The sequence below is a fragment of the Coenobita brevimanus genome, chromosome 82, assembly GCF_032717465.1.
Source record: "Coenobita brevimanus isolate Jiangsu-jjx chromosome 82, ASM3271746v2, whole genome shotgun sequence".
Taxonomy (NCBI): domain Eukaryota; kingdom Metazoa; phylum Arthropoda; class Malacostraca; order Decapoda; family Coenobitidae; genus Coenobita; species Coenobita brevimanus.
Genome location: NC_137035.1, coordinates 17,102,669 through 17,106,791, shown reverse-complemented (window position 1 = coordinate 17,106,791; position 4,123 = coordinate 17,102,669). Strand labels below are relative to the sequence as shown.

At 47.3% G+C, this 4,123-nt stretch overlaps 1 non-coding gene across 1 annotated transcript; it reads right to left on the bottom strand.

Moving 5' to 3' along the window:
• Nucleotides 1–1,857: 1,857 nt before the first annotated feature.
• LOC145409717 (5S ribosomal RNA) lies at nucleotides 1,858–1,976 on the bottom strand. The gene has a single exon (XR_013899164.1). It is a non-coding gene; the product is annotated as a 5S ribosomal RNA (ribosomal RNA).
• Between the last annotated feature and the right edge of the window lie 2,147 nt (nucleotides 1,977–4,123).

The following is a 4,123-nucleotide window of genomic DNA, read 5'->3' as shown; positions in this document are numbered from 1 at the left end:
AGGACAAGGGCAAAAAATAAGAACATTTCTGGAATGGAGACAGGGTAATCATAAATCATAGAATGCCTACTCCTTGTTCCCAATCTTTCACTTTCTAGCCGCTGGCCGCTTGCAAACAGGTTTGTTTGAAACACGATCTGATCTACGAAGGCCTCACTGAAAAACAGGTGGAAAAAATCCAACCTGCTTGAATTACAGTGAATACCTGGTGCAATGCAGCCAGATCGCCCCTGCTCAGTGAAGGGGTGAATGAGGGGAGAAAAATCACTCCCATCCTCCCAATCCCACGACACAAATCCCTCGTCCCCATCACCGCCTTCGTCTGGGTGGGGAGGAGATCCTGGTTGGGGAGGTTGGGGAGAAGGAGTACGGAGGGCTTCCCCACTGTCACTCCTCTTCCCTCTGCCTTTACCCTTTCCCTTTCAATTACCCTTACGGCCTTGAGGAACATTAGGGGGCTGTGGGGATGAAATAGTTGAATATTGGGGAGCAGAAGACGTGCTGGGGAGTGGTTCCTCCCCACCTTCCCCCTCCATTACCACACCACGTGCTCTCTCACGCAACCTTGCTCGACCACGTGTTAGGGGATATTGGGGAGCATAAGACGTGCTTTGGAGTGGTTCCTCCCCACCTTCCCCCTCCCTCACAACCCCACGTGATAATGAATGCACCCGCACTGGCCCACGTGATCCACTCTGCCGCCTCACACTGCGTAGGGAGAGCAATGACTCACCCACCTCACTCTCACTTTCCCTAATCCCAGGAAAGTCCATTTCACTCCCCACTCCCTCCACTTCACTTCCTACTGCCCCAAACAGAATGCTAGGCCCATACCTGCTTAGACGACGTGGTGTGCGCTCTGGGCCACGATGGGTAATCACCTCCCGCCCATACCACGTGGCAGCACGTCCCACGTCTCCGTCCTCGTCCTCGTCCTCGTCCTCGTCCTCGACCTCGAATTCTGCTTCCAAGGCACGCTGGGGATAGGGATATGACATACCACGTGCCTTCTTTGCCTCCTGCCCCTCTCTAGCAGCACGGTAAGTCACGTACTGCCGCTTCCTTGGTGACGGAACTTCCTCGTCACTGCTGGTGGTTTCTTCCTCCTCTGGCTGCACATAATCCTTGTCCATCTCCTCGTCATCCAGTGGGGAATCACTGTCGCCGGTAAAGGTGTCCAGGGCGACTTGAATTTCGCTCTCTGAGAGACCTCTCTTAGCCATGTCTGAGCAGGACCGTGGCTACCAGGTGAGTGGACGAGTGGCGGGCTAGCGCGGTTCGCGCGGGGTCGCCGAGTGTCCCCGCCTGGTGGCAGGTAGGGGAAGGTCAGGCGAGGGTACGTACCGCAAATCAAGCGCGAAATTTGAAAATTGTCGAAATTATGCACATTGCAATTGCACGACGTACTGGTACGTCGCCGGGACTGGCAAATGCAAATCGTGGTGACGTACCCATACGTCGTCGGGACGGGGCGGGTTAAGAAACTTGGTGAAGCAAAAAAAAGTGGAGGGAACTCTGGGCATGTTTGACCTGTTGATTAATATTGACCAATTTTGTCAATATTGAGCAGAAAAAACTGCTATAACTTGGTTACAGAAATGTGGGGGGGGGGGAGTAATATTAGCGACTTTTGATAGAATGGTTAGAGACATTTTAGTGACTTTTAGGCAGGAGCATAGCGATATTTGAAAATGTTAGTTGGCAACCCTGATTCCTGTGCCCGTTCTCTGCCTCCACACATCCATCCATTCATTGCCAGACGCCATGTATCCCAAACGGGGTGGTCAAGGGCTTAGAGTTAATTGCTTTACAGGGAGGGGCACTAATCCTCCACCAACCCCACTTGACACGTAGGGATGCCAACAGCATCTGGTGTTCCCAGGCGGTCACCCATCCAAGTACTAACCAGACCCAACGTTGCTTAACTTCGCTGATCGGACGGGAAACGGTGTACTCAACGTGGCATGGCCGTTATGCGGTGTGTTAATTTTGCTGTTTTTTTTTTTCCCACCTGACCCAGCCTAACCATACCGCGCTACCATGATTCAACAAGACGGCGGAAGAGTTTGACCCAGGAGCAGAAGCGTGATGTGATCAAGCGCAAGGAGAAAGGAGAATGTAATTGTGCCATCGCCAAAAAAAGTGCCAAGTCAACAAGTCAACTATTCATCTGACCCAGCACCTATTATGATGGAAAGGTACCTGGTCATGTACTGCAACTGAAAGGAGAGGGAAGAAGTTCCAATCGACTCTATAAACACACACAAACTGTTCAGTTCAAGTTGAGGAATCCTCCAGTGTCTGTGGGTACTGAAACCATTTTTAAGTAGGTAAATGTCCTGGGAAAAATCCTGGAAAATTGCCCCAAAAGGCGAAGTTGGGGCTGGATTGGGTACCATAAAACTCATAAAACTCTTTAACATGTAAACATATGGCTGTATAACAAAGAATTTTCATAAAGCGGAACCTACCAGGAACAATATTCTCAAGTTATGTGAGAGGTGACTGTATATATATATATACTGTATATTATATATCTATATCTATCTATCTATCTATCTATCTATATATATATATATATATTATAATAACAGAACAGAGGAAGGAAAAACAAATGAATAAAAAAAAATAATCCATGCACCAAATTACTGGTTTCCTCTATTCATAAAATATCTGTAACAGTTAGACTTGAACAGCTGTAGGTTGAAGTCTGGAGGGAAACAACTCTGGGGAAGCAAGTTCCAGAGAGATACAGTACGGGGAATGAAAGAATTCTGATAGGGATAAGTTCTGCAATATGGCTGAGTGACATTCTAGTCATGAGCGCTACCAGATGGCACTGTAGCATGAGGGAAGGCATGGAGAGGTGGCACCAAGGACGCAACTTCATCTGAGCATTTGCCATAAAAAAATATGTAAAATAATGCAAGGGGGGCAACATTCCTTCTTACTTGCAGGGGAGGTAGTTTATTTGTAATGGCAGGGTTGTTAATAATTCAATCAGCCTTGTTCTGAATTTTGTCTAGTTGTTTTAATGCAACCTCTCCACATCCATTCCACAGGGATGAGCAATATTCAAGCTGAGAGCGCACATGACTCTCATAAATTACTGCTAACTGATCGTCAGTGAAGTAGTTACAGACACTGTACATTAATCCAAGTTTCTCTGAGGCAGTTTTAGCAAGTGATCTAACATGAGAGGTCCAGCTGAGGGCATTGTTAAGTGAGATGCCGAGAATTTCAATACTTTTGGAGATGGGAATATTAGTAGTACTGAAGGTAATATATGAATCTGGCAATATCTGTCTATTAGTAAATTGTATATATTTAGTTTTACTAGCATTAACCCCTTAAACGCGGATCGTTGCATTTGCGACGCTCGGCGAAAAGGACATAATGGCGGATCGTCGCGTTTGCGATTCTAGTAAATTTTGAATAACCGCGGGCAAGCAGGCTCCAGCTGGTATTGTCTATCAGTACCACCACCCTCTAGCTACAACTAGCATACTTTACCTTTGTACTACTGACCTCAGTTGTTGCCAAGTATCGCGTTTTCCCCCCGTCCCCCCCCCACCACGGCCCGGCCAGCCTGGCTGTGATACATGGCAGCGCTCTGAGCGCTCAGAACTGTAAATCTGCTCTCTCCTCTCACAAGCAGTTTATGCTACTAGGAAACGCTTGTTTCCCCAGTTGTAACACTAGCTTTTTTTCTCACGGTTTGCCCCTGTTTAGTGTCAGTTTACTGCAGGCTTTCAAAGTGACATTATGGCGAGTTCTAGCTCTTCCCAGTCAGTGCAAGCGGCCGACAGGAACGAGAATAAAGTGGCGGGCGTAAGGCAGAATAAAAAGCGTGCCGTGGTGATCTTTTGGGAAGTAATATGATTGAAAATAATGTAGTATACATGTTTTTAGCTGTGAAAATGGAAATGTTTGTTGAGTGACGGGAAGACCGCCGCCACAGTGCATGTCGGCCGTATGCTCCGTTGATTTTAGCCTTATTTTCAGTGCTCATTGTACAAATACGGAATCCTAACTACCTTTACGTTGTAGTATAAAGTTTACTGTGACAGAATGAGGCTGTGGTAGAGGGGAAACCGGGTTGCTGGAGGTGTCGTAAAGACTT